Below are 20,280 nucleotides of genomic sequence, written 5' to 3'. Positions count from 1 at the left end.
TCACTAGCTCTGATTCTAGGGACAAAGTGTGTTTCTTTGGCCCTGGTCTCAGAGTCAGGGCATGTTTCTTTAGTTCTGGGTTTAGGGATAAAGTGTTTCTTTCTCTGGCTCAGGTCTCAGATCCAGGGTGTGTTTCTTTCCTAGGTTCTGGGCTCCAGGGTCAGGGTGTTTGATTTCCTGTTCTGTGATTGGTTGGTTTCACTGGTCAGCTGGCCAGGGGCAGAGATGGTCCTGATTTCAGAGCCAAACCATGTTTCTTTCACCGGCCTTTCTTACCTTTTCGGCTCTAATTCTAAGGCCAGGGCATATTTCTTTCACTGGCTCTGATTCTAGGGACAAAGTGTGTTTCTTTGGCACTGGTCTCGGAGTCAGCGCATGTTTCTTTGGTTCTAGGTTCAGGGATAAAATGTTTCTTCCTCTGGCTCAGGTCTAGGCTGTGTTTCTTTCCCTAGTTCTGGGCTCCAGGGTCAGGGTGGGTTTCTTTAGCTGGCCCCTTTTCCCTGCAGTGTGTGCATTCTACTCCATCCCTTTCACTTAATTAAACCCTATACATCCTTCAGAGGAGCCTTCCCTTACCTCTTTTTCTCTTTCTTCTTCTTCCTCTTTTTCCTCCTCTTCCTCCTCCTCCTCTTCTTCTTTTTTAATTTTTGAGACAGGGTCTCATTATGTAACTTTGGTTGTCCTGGAACTTGCTCTGTAGACCAGCCTGGCCTTGAACTCACAAATCTCTGCCTGCCTCTACCTCCCCAATGCTGAGAGTAAAGGTGTATGCCATCATGCACAGCATTCCCTTGGCTCTTAATTTAGTCTTGCAATATGCATCCCTGATTTGTTTGTTCTGTGTTTTTTTTTTCAACTTCAAATTTTAATTATTTAATATGTATTTTCTCCACAAGGCTTTAAACTTCAAGAGGGAAGAGACCTTGTTAATTTTTATTAACTGTTCTACCTTAGGGGGTACAACAGTATGTAGCATACAAAAGATGCTCCACAAATACTTGTTGAATGGATATATGAATGATGCCAAGACAAGAATAAGTGCTTTAAAAGAAAACGCTTTAAAAACTTTCTCAAAGGCCTTGTCATAAACTGTTAGTCATCTGAAGAAGTAGAAAGAATTTTTAACACAAAGCTATGGCTCTTCCATAGGGCATGTTTTAACTAATGGTTTTGACATTTTCCTAAGAAACAAACTGTTCTTTATTTTTCCATGTTCATGAACAAACACACACACACATGGTTGACAGGGAGGTAATGATGACCAAAGAAACCTTAAGGAACCTTTTCATAAGCCAAAGGTAGTTCTCTCATCTGGGTAGTTATCTCATCTGGGTTACGTTGCCCATATTTCATTGACGGATATTGTCATATCTCTATCCTACATTGTGGGGTTGCCAAGGCAACCTATTAAAGAGTCATTCTAGAATTCTTCTCTGAAAGATTCCAGACAAAGCCGGGGAAACCTAAGTAGGACCTGTAAACATGATGATGGATTGTGTCCTGAACCTCCAGGTTGAAAGATTCAGCCACCGCTAAAATGAAGATCTAGGAGTCTAGCTTCCTTGAACTTGTGTGGAACATAAAACCTAGAGGGAATGGTAAGAACCCTTAGTAGACAGATGCAGTGAGTGAGCACTGGCTAGGCAAGGGACCATTTGAGCTTTTCATCTGTTTACTCTCTGGTTAACTGGGCCCAACTCTTGTGAACTTCATGTTTTAAGTATATGCTTTAATGTATATGTACAGGGCAGAAATTGCATCATCTTGATGGGATGGAAAAAGTACCAACTAGCTACTAAATTACAAGGCTTTGACTTTGGGGAGTCTTTGTAACTTTTCTAGGCCTGCTTCTTTTTTAATATTTTAAATTGTGTGTGTGTGCATGAGCCCAAGTGCATGTGGGTCGGAGTGCAATTTGTGGGAGTTGGCTGTCTCCTTTTACCATCTAGATCTTGGGAATCAAATTTGGGTCATCAGGTTTGGCAGCATATGACTTTACCTACAGAGCTCTATGCCTGCTTATTCACTCTTCTGAATTGGAGATGTCTGAGGGCTTTCCTGATGAGTCTGAAGGACCAAAGTAGCCTCACATATCTCAGGTACAAGAATGTTGTCATGATGGTCTTGCAATGCTACCTTGATGTCTATGCCTAAGTCACTTCTGCCTATTGTGTTCACATGAAAGGGACATGCCTTCCCACATAAGCTCTGCTTCGATTTTGTCTTGGAATGGCACGTTTGAGCTCCCACAGAAGGAAAATAAGAAGAAATAGGGAATTACCATCACTCTGCTATTGACTCATATTCTAGATGTCAAACTGAGATACGTGTAAAATGTAAGCACTTACAGGATAAAGGAACAGATTGTAGCAACACTTAAAATATCATAGCTCTTTAAATAAGAAGCAGTTCTGATAAGCTTACTTGGAGTTCAGGCAAAACACCCATGGACTCTGAAAACTGGAATTGTACGTTGCCAAGTAATGACTTCTGTGCTGAATTGTAGATAAAGGTAGGTGTCACTCACACGGTACTGAGAGTCTCCCTTGGTTGACAGATACCACTTGCCTCAGCCTATTTGCAGATTATTCTTTGTTAGCCTCCCTGTCTGCTCCTGCTCCTTCCTCCTCCTCCTTCCCCTCCTCCTCTTCCCCCTCTTCTCTCTCTCTCTCTCTCTCTCTCTCTCTCTCTCTCTCTCTCTCTCTCTCTCTCTCTCTCTCTCTCTCATCTTGGTTCCCTAGTGTTCTGTTTTTACCCTATTATATCCATGCTCTTCACAGTCATCTTATTTTCCCTAAGTATTTCAGCTGTTATCTACAACCCATGAGCTCCTTATTCAGACCTAGTTAATTTCCTGGCCTTGAAACCTAGGCCTCTACTACCTATGGGACATGGAACAGTGAAGTCTCACTGTACCCAAATCTAGTTATTATCTCTTAGACTGTAAGTTATACATGTTTGTTCACCCACCATTACACCCACAGCACCTGGCACATGGTAGACACTTAGTAAATACTGTTGGACAAATAATGAATCTGTATATTCCAAACTAGGAACCTTGGACTCCTTCATGATGTTTCTGTCTTCCTCATTTCCGGTCCTCACTTGTAGACTTGTGGGACTTGTTACACAAAACTCTTACATTTGACCCCTCCCTCCTCTTCATACCCACAACTGGGGTTTTAATTCAGCCTCCTGGATTATTGCAGGAGCCTCCTCATTGGTCTTCCTGCTGCCAGCTTTTTCCTGGTTCATCACCAGCTGACCCCCAGAGTGACTGTCCTAAAGCTTGAATTTAATCAGATTACCCTCAGGATCCTCTGGACTTAAACAGAGTGCAATCTGGCAGCTTCAAAATGAATCCAAACAGTTTATTCATGGTTTTGAGGAAAGGAAAATTACTGTATTTTGTTGATTCTAAGATGCATATTTTTTCACATTTTAGCATCTCTGATTTGGGACTGCCTTTAAATTGACAGTGTCATAGTTTGATTGCTGATGGTTTTCTTTCTTACTAGTACATAAAGTAGTGATGTACCCTGTCATCTATGGCATCCTGATTGTGCTGAAATGTACTCATGTGGACATTTAAAAATAGAAGATCATGCATATAGAAGTATGCTTAGCTCTTCTTGAAAAAAATTGCATTAGGCAACACTGGGCCAGAATCTCTGGATGGTAGCCTGAGATGGGGCTGTTGGCAAGTAGCGGCTGCCTTATTTAGATACAAAATTCTCTGCAGCGTCTGTAGTTTCTACCCAGGCTGTTATCTACTCCAGCCCCATTAGACATCCTGAAATTACCTTTCCTCACCAGTAGGTTAATTCCAATTTTTTTGGCTGTGATTTATAAGAATGCTCACAGTTGTCACTAACCTACCTCCCCAGCTTAATGTCCCCACCTTCTATACACTATTTATTCCTTAAACACGGGAGGGATTGCATATTAAGATGCTTTCATGACCCTTGGGATGGCTTTCCTACCTTTTATGCTCCATGAAACATTTCCTGGCTTTCCCAGGCATAGCTAATTTCTTTGTGGACTCCAGTAGTATGTAGGCATATTTCTATGCTCATTTAAAAAAAAAATGTGTTCCTGCCCATGCCCTTCATCCTGCTGTGAATATGTAGTGCAGAGCACCATAAATTGATTCATCATTGTGTCAGTGTTTCATAGCTGGAACAGATCCAGCAAGTATCTGTTAGATGAGAAAAAGATGGGCTGCATTCCTTGTGCTTTTCCTCTTGTTCTTCTTTTGCATTGAGTTTTTTTTAAAAGATTCATTTATTTTGTTTTATGTGTATGGGTGTTTTGCCTGCCTGCATGTATGTGTATCACATACACATGCCTAGTGTCCTTGGAGGTAAGAAGAAAAGCATAGGATTCCCTGGAACTGGAGTTACATACAGTTGTGGGTCACTACGTAGGTGCTGGAAATTAAAGCCAGGTCCTCTATTAGAACAGCCAGTGTTCTAAACCACTGAGCTGTCTCTCCAGCCTGTTTTGACTTTTTGAAATTCATTATATAGCTGAGGTTAGCCTTAAACTCCTGGTCTTGCTGTCCACACTCTCCAATTGCTTGAATTACTGTTGGGTGTTACTCTGGCTGCCTGCTTTGGTTGTTTTCAGTATTTGCTATCTGAATCTGTAGACAGCTTTTCGTGTGAGTCATTTGATTTCTCTAGAGGAACTGCTCTGGAGTAAAACTGTTCTCATATGGTAGGTATATGTTCAGCTTTATAAATAACTATCTGTGCTAGTTGGGTTTTTTGTCAATTTGATGCAAGCTTGGGTCATCAGTTTAGCCTGCAGATTGCAAATTTGTGGGGCATTTTCTTGATTAATGATTGATGTAGGAGGGCCCAGTCCACTGAGACCAGTGCCATTCCTGGGAAGGTAGTCCTGAGTTATCTAAGCAAGCAGGCTGAGAAGGCCATGGGAAGCTGTGTTCCTTTATTGTCTGTGTTTCAGTTCCTACCTCCAAGTTCCTGACCTGCTTTAGTCCCTACCTTGGCATCCTACAGTCAGTCATCCTGGCATTCACGCCATATAAACCCTTTTCTGCTCAAGCTGCTTCTGGTAATAGTGTTTATCACAGCAATAGAAAAGCTAACAGGGACACTACCCAGCTCTTTTTCAGAGGGATAATACCACTTTGCATTTCTACCAGCAAGGTACTAAAGTTTCAGTTATTTACCATTCTAGTCAGTTCTAGGCATTGTTAATATTAAAAAAAAATGAACCATACTAGTAGGTGAATAGTGTATCTCATTGGGGTCTAAATTTTAAGTTCTGATGCCTTGAATCCAGTCGGAAAGAACTGAAAGAGAAAACAAGGCAAACTCAGAGGCACTCCAAACTGATCTGTTGACTTAATCTACCTTTTACCACTTAATTTCCAGAGGAATCCTTATAGTTTTCTATGTAACGGACTAACATTTCGGGAACTGTGTTGGTTGGCTTTTTATCAACTTAACACAAAACTACACATATCTGGGAAGAGGGAATCTTAATTGAGAAAATGCCTCCATTAGATTGGCCTGGAGGCATGTCTGTAGAACATTTTCTTTTTTGACTGGTGGTTGATGTGGGAGGGCCCAGCCTACTATGGGTGGTGCTATCTTGGGCTGGTGGTCCTGGGCAGTATGAAAAGCAGGCTGAGCAAGCTATGCGGAGTAAGACAATGAGCAGCCCTCCTCCACAGCATCTGCTTCAGTGCTTGCCTCCAGGTTCCTGCTTGAGTTTCTGCCTTACCCTCCCCTGGTGATGAACCAATAAACCTTTTCCCCCCCGCAAATTGCTTTTGGTCAGGGTATCACAGCAGTAGAGACCTAACTAAGACAGTGACTGAAAGTAACACACATCGGTGATAGCGCTGTTCCTGTGGCTTAGGACTCAGGCACAACTTATCCAGTCCTTGACTTGAGCAAGTGAGCTATTGCAATCAAGGAGTTGGCTGAGGTGCAGTCATTTGAAGGCTTGATTGAAGAAGGACTCTCTTACAAGATCATTTAGTAGTTGGCAAGATGAAGTTTCTCAGGACCTGTTTGATTTTACATCCTTTCCTCACCCTAAGGTGGTACTGGTATCTGTCATTGATGGTAAAGTGTGTTTCTTAGAGGCAACAGAAAGCTAGATCTTGTTTTTATTAGGCCTTCAAGACAGGGCTCCCCAAATGACAGTGCTGATGGCCATATTTAGGGTGGTGGTCCAGGTCCTACAAGTGTTGTAGAATATTATTTTAAGGTGTGTTACTTTTGTTTATGTTGTATTTGTTTAACTCTGTGAAGCTGTGTTACTGTGCCTGTCTAAAACACCTGATGGTCTAATGGAGAGCTGAATGGCCAATAGCGAAGCAGGAGGGAGAAATAGACAGGGCTGGCAGGCAGAGAGGAAAAATAGGAGGAGAAATTTGGGAAAGAGGAAGAAGTAGCCAAAGAAGGAGGAAGACTCCAGGGGCCAGCCACCCAGCTACATAGCAAGCCACAGAATAAGAGTAAGATTTACAGAAGTAAGAGAACAGGATAATTTAAGAAAAGCTGGCAAGCAACAAGCCAAAATAAGGCCAGGCATTTATAATTAAGAATAAGCCTCTGTATATGATTTATTTGGGAGCTGGGTGGTGGCCCCCCCAAAAAAGAGTAAAAGACCAACAACAACACACCAGGGCCTGGCCCTACTAAGGAGATTTGGTTTTGCTAAGAAACAGAAACCGGAAGCATTTTTTGGAAAGCCCTTAATGGCTGGCTGAGTACTCCTGTCAGCCACACCTGCACGCTTCTGACCACAGCTGCCCCATCTCCTCTGCCTGATATAGTCTCCATCCTGTGTAACCTGTGTTTACCTCTGTATTGGGCTCTGTGATTCTTATTTAATAAGACTGTTTAGAAATTCGTCTGCAACTCCATGCTAACCCACCTGGCTATTCTAGTATCTGAGATGCCGCATCCCCCCCCCCCCCACACACACACACTATTTGTCTCTATATAACCCAACGAGGTTTCCTAGCTGGGCACTGTTCTGTACTATCCGAGGAGGCCCAGGGATTTTCTCTATTAAGCTGCTATTTCTTTTCCAAAAGTTTGGCTGTGTTTGGTGCTTTCTTGCTGTGCCTACTTATGGTTTTCTGATCTAATCTGCTAGTCTGTGTCTTTTTATTGGGTAATTTGAGATAGTTAATATTCAGAGTTATTATTGAATGATGAGTGTTAATTCTTATCCTTTTGTTGATTTTGTGGTGTTTCCTTTGATCTTTTTTTTTTTTTGATTGACTTTCCTGGTATTGTTTATTTTTGCCTGTGACCTATTGGGTGTGTTTCTCCTCCTCTTCACACTAAAGTATTCCTTCAAGTATCCTCTATAGTGCTGCATTAATGGTCATAAATTCCTTTAATCTGTTTTTATCATTGGTTTTTATTTCTCCTTCAATTTTAATGGACAGTTTTGTTGGTTATAATAGTCTGGGTTGACAGTTGTGATTTTTCAGAACTTGGAATACATCTTTCCAGGCCTTTTTGTCTTTAAACGTTTCTGTTAAATAATCATGTTATTCTGATGGGTGTGCCTTTATACAAATGACTTGATCATTCTTGCAACTTTCAATACCCATTCTTTTTTTTGTTTTTGTTTTTTGTTTTTTGTTTTTTCAAGACAGGGTTTCTCTGTGTACCTTTGTGCCTTTCCTGGAACTTGCTTTAGAGACCAGGCTGGCCTTGAACTCACAAAGATCCGCCCGCCTCTGCCTCCTGAGTGCTGGGATTAAAGGTGTGCGCCACCACTGCCGCCCAGCTCAATACCCATTCTTTATCCTGTGTTTTTAATATTTTAACTATAATATGTCATGATGTGGTGGTTTGAATGAGAATTATCCCCCTTAGGTCCATATGTTTGCAAACTTGGTGGAACTGTTTGGGAAGGGTTAAGAGGTGTGGCCTTGATGAGTGTGACAATCACTGGGAGTGGGCTTGAGTGTTTCAAAAGCCCAGGGTATTCTTAGTTAGTCCCCCACCCCATTTCTGTTTCTTACTTGCTGATAAGGATATAAGTTCTCAGCAACTGCTTAAGCACCATACTAGCCTGCTTTCTGCCATGTTCCCCACTATGATGGTCATGGACTCATCCTCTGAAACTGTCAGCCTCAGTAAACTATTCTACAAGTTGCCTTTGTCATGGTGTTTCTTCACAGCACTAGAAAAGTAATGACACATGAGAAATTTCTTTTCTGGCCCTGCCATACTTAGATTGGCATTTCTTTTTCTAGGTATGGAAAGTTTTCTTCTATGATTTTACTGAAAATATTTTCCATACCTTTCTGCATGGGAGTATTTTTCTCTATTTCTATGATCTGATGGTAATAGATTATCGTGGTGTCCAAAAGCTCTCCCATGTTCAGCTCACAGATTTTTTTATAAATTTGTTACTGTCTTTTACTGACTGATACAATTCCTTTACCTTGTCTTCCAACCTTGATACTCTCTTTTCCTCAAGGTCCATTCTATTGATAAATCTTTCCACTCAAGTTTTTATTTGGATTATTGAGTTTTTCATTTCTAGTTTCATTCCAGTTTGGCTTTTCTTCAGTAATTCTCTTTATTGAATTTTATTTTAATATCTTGTATTGACTTCTTTATTTCATTCATCTCTTTGCTTTTGTCTTCTTTGAGTTGTTTGAACAAAGTTATAATCATTCTTTTGAAATCTTTCTCTGAGAGTTCTCTGAAGTCATTCTCATTTGGGTCCATATTGTGGGATTAATAATTTTTGGAGGAGACATGTTTTCTTGGATTTTCATGTTTCTAGTTTTGGACTGAGATTTGTACATTTGGAGTTTGTTAGTTGAATGGGAGTGTGGGGCTGGGGCTAATGGTCTTTGAACCATTACCTCTCAGTGTTAAGAACTAGGGGAACTGCAGAGGTGTGAACAGTTGGTTTCAGGTAGAGGACTGTTTATAAGTCAGTACCAGGAACTGGGCAGATAGGGAAAGTTTGAGTCTACTGGTTTGGGTCTGGGCGTTACTTACATGTTGGCATTGGAAACTGGGTTGCCTGAGTAGTGTGGGCTGAGTTGTTGGTGCCAGGGGCCCTTACATACTGTGGGGTTGTGGCTCAGTTGACCAGGAATGTAAAGTGAATGGTTGGGTCTCAGGAAGGCCCTTACCTGTCATTGGCAAGAGCTCTTTTAATTACTTTCTGTGACTAATCAAATATGACCTCTCTCTTGTCTTTTGCAGTCTCCTTGTTTGTTCAATACCTAGAATTCATCCTTGAAGATATGCTTGAGCCATTTTATTTATTTAAATACAATCACTTGGTATTCCTTTAGTCTCTTCAAAAGAGAGTGGGCCCTTTATATCAAAATTCTTTGTGTTTTTGGATAAATTAACCCTGTTGCAATAAATTTTTTCTGAGGATGGACCTGTGATATAGACATTTATGTTTTTTTACAGCTAGACTACTAAAGTCACATTTTGTATACATGATTAAATGCACATGGAAATAGAAAATTAGTGATAAAGAAAACAGATAAAGACATGTTTTAATACTTTGTTTTATACTAGCAGATCTCTGTGTATTTGTTGGGAAAAGCACCCCAATTAGGAAACTACTAAGAATCAGGATGTATTAATTGGGTGTGATTGCATACTACTGTGGCCCCGGCATTAGAAGGATAGTTCCTAGTTACTAGGGTTGGGAAGTCTGTCCTGATTTCTCATCACTTTGGTGCTATTGAACTTGAAGGCAACAGGGACCATGAGTAGAGAGACTCCTTCAACATTCCCAGCCAAGCAGATATGTGAATGTTATTTCTCAGTCTATTCAAACCTGCTACTGTGCCTAGATGCTACCATATTCCTTAGGGTGTGTCATGATTCATAAAGGCAGATACCTATTAGAAGCACTTTGCCTTGGCAGAAATTAGAGCTGTAGCCAGTTCCAAGAAGTGAAATAAGAGAGCTTTTCCTGCAATGCCCCCTCTTGCCTCTGCTGTTAGCCAACGTTTTCTATTCCCTTCTGTCTTTTAGGAGTTTGTTACTACCATCCAACTAACCAAATATCCTAGCTTGGGGTCCCTCAGTAGCAGAGCCTGAAACCAACATTGGGTTTGTGGGCTTTTTTATTTTTAGGGTGCAGTCCCTCTATGTAGCCCTGGCTGTTCTAAAAACTCACTATGTGGACCAGGCTGGTCATGAACTCACAGAGATCTGCTTCTCTGCCTCCCAAATTCTGGATTTAAAGTTGTGTGTGTGTGTGTGTGTGTGTGTGTGTGTGTGTGTGTGTGTGTGTGTGCAAGCCACTATGCCTGTCTAAGAAGTTTATTTGTAAAATGAAAGCAAAGCCAGTAGGGGAGTGGAGAAGTGAGAAGAGGGAGACAGTGAAGAGCCAGTTCCTCCTGTAGAGATGGACACAACATTTTTTCTATTATTATTATTAAGAATGCAGTTCATGCCGGGCGGTGGTGGCACACACCTTTAATCCCAGCACTTGGGAGGCAGAGCCAGGCAGATCTCTGTAAGTTCCAGGCCAGCCTGGGCTACAGAGTGAGTTCCAGGAAAGGCTCCAAAGCTACACAGAGAAACTCATTGCTAAGCATTGTAGAAGTGCATGTTTGTGAGAACAGTCAACCTTTTTTAAAATTCTATGTGTTTTTCATATCATGTATCTTGATCCATTTATTCCCATCCCTTTGTATCTGCCCTCCGCCCCTGCACCGTCCCCCCCCCCCGATAAAACAAAATTCAAGAGAAAAAAAGGAAGTAAATAAAATGAGAAAAATACAAAAATGAGAAAAATACATCATGGAAGCTGCAATGCCACCCAACAAATCATGCCATATACCCCTTTGTCCATACATCTCTACTTGCAAGTGTTCATTGCAGAGTCATTGGTCTGGTTCGAGGCCCCTGGTCTCCACTACACGGTTGATGCTGGGCCCCCTCTAGTACTCTATGTTGGGGTAGGCCAAGTCATAACCCTGGGTCTGAGCTTGGGCAGCTGTAGAGTTGGTCCACCAGATGGGGAATGGGGACAGCTCTCCTATACTCACAACTTCGGGGCTGGCTCACCCACACATGCACTTATGACTAGAAGGCCAGCTCTTCTACCTGCCCCAGGTGTTGATGGGGGGTGGGGGGCACTTTTCCCCTGCCCATGTCACCACCACCAGATAGGTAGTGGAGACAGTTCTCCCATGGTCACATTTTGGGGGCTGGCTCTCTTATTCTCACTTCTTCTAAGTTCTTCTCAGTCTTTAGGTCATGTGTCCCTTCTTTTAGAAAGCCTTCTCACATCCCCCTCTATGGGCTTTTGGTGCCCGTGAAATGCCCTGTATTTGTCCTATTAGATTAGGTATTCTACCTTACCATATCACTTTATTTATTGATGTAATATTGCTTTTGTGCCCCTCACCATTAGAGGTACCTGAAGTTTATAAAACAATAAAGAAGATTTTTGTTTGTAAATTTATGCCATTTCTCATCTACTTATGTGTTTGCTCCACCAAATACTGTATTTTAGTTACCATCTGTGTCCTTTCCTTCAGCATAATTGAGTGAACTAGCTCCCTCTGTGTCTGTCTGTCTGTCTGTCTTTTGCGAGGGAGGCTTTCCTGGGGACTATGTATACAGGATACTCTTAAATTCCCGACTCCCTGCCTCCACCTCCCAAACATATGGTGTGTCCCACCATGTCCGGCTCTCCATCCCATTTGGATGTTTTTGTTGCCTGTGCTTTTGGCATCACATCTATGAAATCTCTGTCAAGATTAAAATCTTGAAACTTTTGTTGTTATTCCAAGAAGTTCTTCTTTATTTTCTTCTTAGGAATTTTATGGACACAAGTCTTTCATTTAAGATTTTAATCCACTTTGAGTTGACTTTTTGTGTATGGTGTAAAATAGAGATCCAATCTGATTCTTGTGCATATGCACATTCAATCTCCCCAGCACTGATTAATTGGAGACTATAACTTGTTGTTGTTGTTGTTGTTTGAGACAAGTTCTCACTTGTACCACTTGTAGCCTTGGCTAGGTTGGGCCTCACTGTTTAGAACAGGCTAGCCTCAAAACCACAGATATCTGCCTACCTGTGCCTTCCAAACTCTGGGATTATGGGCATGCACCACCAAGCCTGACTCGCTATCACGTTAAAATGATACCATTGCTTGATGGAATAATCTTTGTTAGTAGTGATTTACATTCAGAGCTTGAAAGGTATCACTCCATGCTTTTTGGATTCGGGGTTTTGTGATGAAAGGCCAGATGTTTCTCTGATAGATCTGCTTTTATGAATTTTCTTTTGTGGCTTTTAACAGTTTATTTATTGTGTCACTTTAGCATCATGGATAGTGTGCTAGTTGGGTATATCCCTAGAAATATCTGGGGAGAGGGAATCTTAATTGAGTAATGCCCCCATAAGATTGGCTTGTGTATTTTCTAGATTGATGATTGATATGGGAGGGCCCAGCCCACCTTGGGTGGTACCACCCCTGAAAAGTGGTACTGAGTTGTGCAAAGCAGCAGACTGAGCAAGCCATAAGGAGCACCCCTCCATGGCCTCTGCATCCGCTGCTGCCTCCAGGATCCTGCCCTGTTTGAGTCCCGGTCCTGACCTCCTTCAATGATGGACTGTAATCTCAAACTGTAAGTGGAAATGTATCTTTTCCTCATCAAGTTGCTTTTAGTCATGCTGTTTTACCACAACAATAGAAATCCTAACTAAGACAGACATTCTTCTCTGGCCATGCCTATTTAGGGTTTTAAATATCCACAGACATAGGAAATTTTATATGATGATTTCATTGAATAGATTGTCTATTTCTTTAGCTTTTACCTCAGTTCCTTTTTCTGCTTCATGTCTGGCTTCTTTCTCATGTCCCAGGGTTCTTGACCATTGAAGTCACATTTGTTTATTTTTCTTTGTCAATGTGTTAATGTAATATTTCTTTGCCATTGTCTTCTATCTCTAATATTCTTTTTGACATTTTTATCTAGCCTGTTAGTAATGCTTCCCATTGTAATTTTGCTTGATAAATTGGAGTTACCTCCAAGCTCATTTTTCCTTGATGAAAATTTCATCCATGTTTCTTTCTCTTTTTCTTTTAGTTGCTCCTAGTTTCTTTTTCTTGTGTCTTAGTTACTTTCTATTGATGTGGTAAAACACCATACCTAAGGAAACTTACAAAAGTAAACACTTAATTGGGCTTATAATTTCAGAGGATTAGTGCCCATGCTGGCAGAGCAAAGGCAGGACAGTAGGAACAGCTGAGAGCATTCATCTTGATCTACAAACAGGAAGCAGAAAGAGAAAACTGGGAATGGTGCCAGTCTTTTTAAACCTCAGAGTCTACCCCGAGCATCATACCTCCTCAACAACGCCACGCCTCTTCTTTTCCCAAACTGTTCCACCTACTAGAGACCAATATTTCAAAGTTATGAGTCTATGGGGACCATTTTAATTCAAAACACCACAATTGCTAACTTACCTATCCATGTCTTGAACTGACTTCTTTACCTAATTCATCTAGTTTCCTCTTTGAAATAATTGATCTATTTTTTTTTTGAAACAGAGTCTTACCATATAACTTTGGCTATCCTGGAACTCATTATGTAGACCAGGGTGGCCTCAAACTCACAGAGATCCTCCTGCCTCCGCTGCCAAAGCTCTGGGATTAAAAAGTGTATGTTCCACACTCAGCATCATTGATTAATTATATAACACAGACTTTTGAATGTTTTGTTCAGTATATCAACCATTTCAGTATCTTTGGATTCAATAATGATTTTTGGAGGGATCAGGTTGCATACTTTTTCTTATTGTGTTTCTGTGTTGTAATTTGTGCATGTGTTGACTTGAGTACTTTATCCAGCTTTTTTTTGGAAATAGTACTAGTGAGAAACCTAGATATTTCTTTTTTTCCTCCCAGTATTAAGATTCAACCTAGCTACTCATGCATGCCGGGTAAGCACTCTACCTCTGAACTGTATCCTCAGCTATCTTGAGACAGAGTATCTCAGTAAGTTGCCCAGGTTAGCCTTCAGCTTACTCTGTAGGCCAGGCAGACTTTGACCATTTTCTTAACTCAGCCTATAAAAACTGCTGGAAATACTGGTTTGTGCCATCAGGCCTGGCTAGCAATCTCCTCTCTCTTAAAAATCTTTTCAATCAAAATATAATTACATAATTTTCTCCCTTCCATTTCCTCCCTCTAACCCTGCTCATTCCCTCTCCCCCATTACTCTCAAATCTACTGCCTCTTTTTCTTTATTTTGTTACATATGTGTGTATACACAAATATATGTATATGTGCATAAAGGACCACTTGGGGTGAAGGCAAACTGCTTCTATATGAGGTTTCTGTCCCCTCCTCTCTCTTGGGAGTTATGCTGGGAGCCATGTGGTGGTCACTCATTTTCCTTTTCTGTTTCTCTACACTCTTCAGCTGCCCTAATTATCCTATTTGTGATTTCTCATGTCTATTCTCTTTTACCCTGATTGTGCTCATTTACTCGTCCCATGGAGGCAGCTTCCAATCTGCTATCCTACCTTAGAAGTCACCCTATGTCTTTTTTTTTTAATTATATTAAAGATATAGCTAATCTAATTCATGGTGCAGAGGCTGGCTGTTAAAATAACCATCCGAGTTATTTTCCTTCTTTCTGTGATTAAACAAATAATTATTGAGTACCTCTTGTGTATCCAAGCCTATGGATGCCAAGAGGACTAGCATGAATTCTTTCTCTTTAGGGTTTAATTTGTAAAAGGACAAATTAGAGCACACTTTGGGAAGCTCTGTGATTGGACACGCCCATGGCTTTTCGAGACAGGAGACAGAATGACTAATTCCCCTTTGGTGATTCAGAGAAGGCTTCACACAGAGGAGGTGACATCTGAACAACTACATCTAGACATAGCCATCATTTACTCACTGTGGATCCAACAGGCACTTGGCTGGAAAGCTGCCCATGGAGCTACATGGTCCACAATTTTGCGGGGGAGCCTGGGTAATTATGCTATCATTTACAATGTGTGTGGCAGCCTCATCAGATCCTAGCTTTGGCATTCCTGCCATGAAAACCTGTATGGTTGTAGTGCCTCATAAGGAGACTCTCTGGTAATATTAAATATGCTAATAAAATACAGAACCTTCAAACTGCCTTCGCAGTTATTTTTGAAGTGACTCTGTTAGATTAAACAGCAAACTAGTCACTATTTTGCTAGCTCTCCTGTAGCTCTCAATTGTAGAAAGATATTGGACTAAAGAGCAGTTTGGGTAGGGTTATGAAATGGTTATATCCAGAGTCCTGTCAATCTTGGTTGCCAAAGCCTAAAGACAGTTAAGTGTGAAAACATATATGGATGTAACCACCTCGTGAAAGTTTGAGAGAAAAATTGCTGGTGATGTAGCCTGAAGCCAGCATGAGTCTTGGGAATAGAGTCTCTGGGAACAAGGGCCTCGCATTGTTCCAGAAGGGAGATGAGCTGCTGCCATTGGCATCTGGTAATGATATTGTTGCTCGAGGTTTCACGTGTGCCTTCCACCTCTTCCTTCGAAAACCCTGCAGAACTACAGATCAATTTTCTGTTTCCTTTTTGATAATAAGGAGACTGTGTCTCTTTCATAGCTAGGTTCTCTTAAAAGGAGTTAATTGAACAGCTAAAGCAATATAAACATCATATGAAATAGTGTTTGAGTGTTCTCAAATGCATTTCCTTTAAACTCATGCCTTTCTAGTCTTAAGGAATATTTTCCTACTTCTTTGTCCTAATTATATACAAATTATATCAATGCTTTCTAAAATTCACCTTCATTGGACACAAAGACCAATTTTTCTGCGCTTATTTACTGAATTTCTCTTTCTGCTGATGTGGCTTGCCTTTGCAAACAGCAGTCTGGTCCTGCCTGGATGGAGTATGGTCCCCTTGGAAGTAGTCATGTGACTGCAGATTGCAGACCATTACTTGGGCACGCCCTATTATGTCCAGGCCAGTAACAGCAGGGTTGTGGCAGACAGCCACGCCTTAGAGGCTTGATCAGCTTCCCCAGGGTATGCATATCCTGGCTTTTCTTCCACTCTGAAAGGCACAGTAGTTTGGCCCTGCTCTAGCTAGTGCTGGTTCTCTCTCTCTCTCTCTCTCTCTCTCTCTCTCTCTCTCTCTCTCTCTCTCTCTCTCTCTCTCTCTCTCTCTCTCTCTCTCTCTCTGGTTATTTAAGCAAGAACTTTCCCTCCAAAGATGTGAAGTGTGGTTTTGTGTGTACAGGTGTGAGGGGCGCTCCAGAGAGTTCTGAAACTGTACCTCTTTCTTTTCAGACCTCTGAATTCTTTCACACACAAGGCTTTTCTCATCTTTGCTTCTCCCAAAACACTTGGAGTGAGGAAAACTTCTACACTGGTCAAGCAGAAGATACAGGTAATATGGGTTTTTTTTGTACTTAGGCAATATGGGTCAGCAAAATCATATACTATAAACATATCTCATATGGAATATGTACTCCTTACAGTATGTTTTATGGTTTTGTAATTTCTCAGAGTGATTTTTTTCAGCATTGCTGTTTGTAAAGCAAGTAGCATCATTTAAAAAGAATGTGCAGATGACTTTGCACTCTGAAGAGTTGTGGTCTATTCCAAATGAATTTGATTTTTGGAAAAACTCTATGGTTTCCTTGGATGAAGGCTAAGAAATGAGGGAAGAGATAAATGAGGAAAGAACCTTCCAGGCAGGTCCTACCTGGAGTATTTTCCACATTCCTCTATATAATTTCATGTGTAGAACTTTCCCTTTCTCTCCTTTGTCCTCATATAATCTTAGTAGACCACCACATTTCTATCTGTGTGTTAAGAATTGGTACTAACACCTTGCAGTGGTCAAGAATTCTGTTTACTGATTTAGTTCTTATATAGAATGATAGACAAGATCCTGAAACCAAGATCTAGCTAGCCTTTAGCAGGCATGCATTTCATTTTTTGGTTTGTTTTCCAGACACAGTCTCACTTTCTAACTCAGACTGGCCTGGACATTCCACTGTAGCCTGGGCTAGCCTGGAACTTCAGGTGATTCTCTGAAATTCGGGGATTCTAATGTGAACCACCATGTCCAGTTTAGGTCTACTCTCCCCACCTCCCCATGCCCCCCTGCCTGCCTCTTTGCCATGGCTTATGTATAACATGCTGGCTTTAAACTTTCTGTGTTACTGAAGCTGTTTGCAAACTCCCGATCCTCCTGCCTCCACCTCCCAAGTGCCAGGATCATAGGTATGGGCCACCATGCCCGGCTATCACTCTTTAATGACCGCTAAGAGGTTTTAGTGTTGCCACTAATAACCTGTGCCAAGGAATATGGTATTTAGTTTTGAGCCTTATTTTCTTCATAACAAGGAATGATGATGATACCACCTTGAAGATGTGCTGAAAATTCATTAGAATACTCTAACCATAAAGCGCCTACTGGGTGAATAAATAGTTGTGATTTTAGCTATTATCATTACTGTTAGAATAGCATTGTTTCAGATCTTAGCACCCTGGTGGGGACTAGGAGAGCCCATTTCTTTGTGAATCTTCAGTTATCCCAGATTCTCTAGCTACCCCTGGGGGTTTAGCCTCTGAGAGGCCCCAAACAAGTCATTTTGAAGGAAGTGAGGTGAGCAATCACAGTGGGTACCTGCCACGCACAGTCCCTCCTAACTTGACACCCACTAAGAAGGGCTGCTCTTTGTTCCAGCCGGTTCTGTGTTCCTTCCAGAAGCTCTTCACTAAGTACTGAGTACAAGTCCCATCAGGTGAAGTGCTCTTACCCAGTTTTCTTACGCACAGTCTGAGCCATAGGGGTTATAGCTGAATTCAAATTCTAGTTTGTCAGACTTTAAAACCAAGGCTCCCTGGGCCAGCATAAAGCCATTAGGAAGAACAGTTGTTTGTTTGTTTGTTTGTGTGTTTTGTGAGATGCTTTCCCTCAAGAGTTCTTTGGGAAACAGTGGATTGCTTAGAGATTCCCAATGCCTATTATTGTGAGAAAGAAGTCCTACGGTAAGGAAACCTGTTCAACCTGCCCTTTCCTGAACTTCTCAGATGGTGGGACCTTTGCCTCACCTGTATCTCTAAAATCCTAAACTACGGAGACAGTCAAACTTTGGAAAAGTTTGGAAAATTGTTATAGCCTGGCTATAACAATTTCAGATGCACCAACAGGCACTTTCAGGCACTTTCCAGGAGTTGATAGAGTTTCCTTATTATTTTTTTTTCTACCGTTTCATCTGATGGGATCAAGGAAGAATGACCACATCAGTCTTGCATGTCTTCCCTTGGTCATTTAAGACCCTGGACACTGGCAAATTCTCGGTAGAAGAAAGCTGTGCAAAGGACGTACTTAGCGGCGTCTGACGGCCATTTCTCTACCCCACCCTATCTCCGTTAAGTATATTTAGGCCATAGGAGCAGGCTCAGAACCGCCCTTGCCGCAAGCGCCAATAAAAATGCACAGCCTGATGAGGCACCTGTCCCTCTTTCTTCCCAGCGAAGGTCTGCTCATTTCATGGAGGATGAATGACACCTTCCTGCCGGATTCCTATTATGCTGGTGAGGAAGGACTTGAGGACAGAGTCCGGTTCCAGATTTTACTTCTGTAGGGCCAGAGCTTGTGTAGCAATTTTTCACAAAACCTTTGGGAAAAGCTGCACTTTTGACATGGGGAGCTGCAAAGCTGACATCCAAGGCATTGTCAGAAGTGGACTTCTGTCAGGGTGGCTGAGCCACGGTGTGGGAGTTGGATAGAGATGCACTTTGTAATAAAAAGAATGCTGAGACCGAATAAGAGCAAGGAGGAGGCTGGGCTGACACTCGGAAAGCTCCTAGAGCTGGAGGTGAAGCTGCCTCCAGGGGCCACCTTTTGTTCTTTGCACCGTTTCAGCTCTGCAGTTACAGTGGTAAAGGTGAGAAGAATGAACACCATCCAGCAGTTCCCGCCTCCAGACCTCCCCTGAATACACTGTGCAAACCTTCTAACAGAACCTTTTCCTTTTACAGATTGTCCACCAGTGGCCGATGACTCACTATTTCATGTTTGTTCTTTAAAACCATCCGTGGTATGGTTTTAGAGAAATTTTCATGATGCAACGTGTCAACTCGAGCAGGGCTTTAGGAACCCCTGAAAAACCCATGGCCCCCTGAGCCTGAGAGCTCCTCAGGGAAGCGCTTCTTGAGGCTTTGTTAGTGCATTAAGTGCTCTGCTAATGCCGGCCCCGGGTGGGGCTAGAAGCAGCTTAGGCGGCACTGAGGAGTGGGAAATCTCTCCATCATCTTTATCAGCTATACAGTCGGAGGCGTCCTCAGAGGCGCATGGGCACGGCTCACAAATTGTTGCCCCCTCTGCTTCAAAGTCTAGGTTGGGCAGCCTAAAACAGCGTTTCCAATCCTGAACTGGCTCATGTTTTGGTGAGAGCTAAACAGAACTCTGTTTCTTTGTCTTCCTCCCTTCCCTTTTCCCTCCATCCATTAATGGAGAGAGAATAATAGGTTTAAAATAATTTAATAATTAATAACATACAATTCCAGCAGTCAATTACTGTTTCTAACAGACAACCAAATGATTCTAGAACAATTACCATTTCTCTCCATCCTGATTTTAAAATATGCTTTAACAAAGGCTCGATAAGCACTACCTATTTCTACTTTAATAGAAAGCTTTCATACCATCAAAATAGCACATATTTGTGTATGAAATGATGCAATAATAATGATTTTTAGTAATTAATTTTTAAGGAACTCTAGCTTAGAAATATTCATTTCTTTACTTATCTTTTCAGCGTTTATCAAACACATTCTATGGGAATGCACTGTACAGGTGCTGGAGATTCAGAGGGCATTCAGGAAGAAAATTATCAGTATGGAGCTCACAGTGTGCAGAAATGAACTCAGGTTTTGTGCTTTTGAAGTTCCTAGTGACTCTTTTGCTTTGTTTTTATTTTTGAGACAAGCTATTCCTCTGTATCTTAGGATGGATGGCCTCCAGCTCTTAGTTTTACAAATTAATGAAATTTCTTCTTTCACAAGTTCTTTCAAAATTTCCTATTGCATATATTTATTTTGTGCAGATGTGTGGTACCTGTTACAACATGCACTTGGAAGTCAGAAGACAAGATTGTGAGATTAGTTCTTTTCTCCCACTGTGTGGGTTCCAGGGATTGAACTCGGGTCCTCAGACTTGGTGGCAAGTGCCTTCCCCCACTGTGCCATCTTGCCAGCCCTTTTGAGAGTTTCAGACGTGCGTGTAATCCACTCTGATTACTCTC

General features: G+C 41.6%; 1 protein-coding gene across 3 annotated transcripts in view; it reads left to right on the top strand.

Moving 5' to 3' along the window:
* Positions 1–1,435: 1,435 nt before the first annotated feature.
* The window catches only part of Ppef1 (protein phosphatase with EF-hand domain 1), a 120,484-nt gene continuing 101,639 nt past the window's right edge, over positions 1,436–20,280 (top strand). For all 3 annotated transcript variants that reach the window (XM_076561466.1, XM_076561465.1, XM_042269333.2), the window contains exons 1-2: positions 1,436–1,598; positions 16,307–16,406. The gene's annotated coding sequence lies outside the window, so the exon portion shown is untranslated. The remainder of the gene's footprint in view (positions 1,599–16,306; positions 16,407–20,280) is intronic.

The sequence above is a fragment of the Peromyscus maniculatus genome, chromosome X (genome assembly GCF_049852395.1).
Source record: "Peromyscus maniculatus bairdii isolate BWxNUB_F1_BW_parent chromosome X, HU_Pman_BW_mat_3.1, whole genome shotgun sequence".
NCBI lineage: Eukaryota > Metazoa > Chordata > Mammalia > Rodentia > Cricetidae > Peromyscus > Peromyscus maniculatus.
Note: the sequence above shows the minus strand (reverse complement) of the source record. Positions and strands in the feature narration are given on the sequence as shown.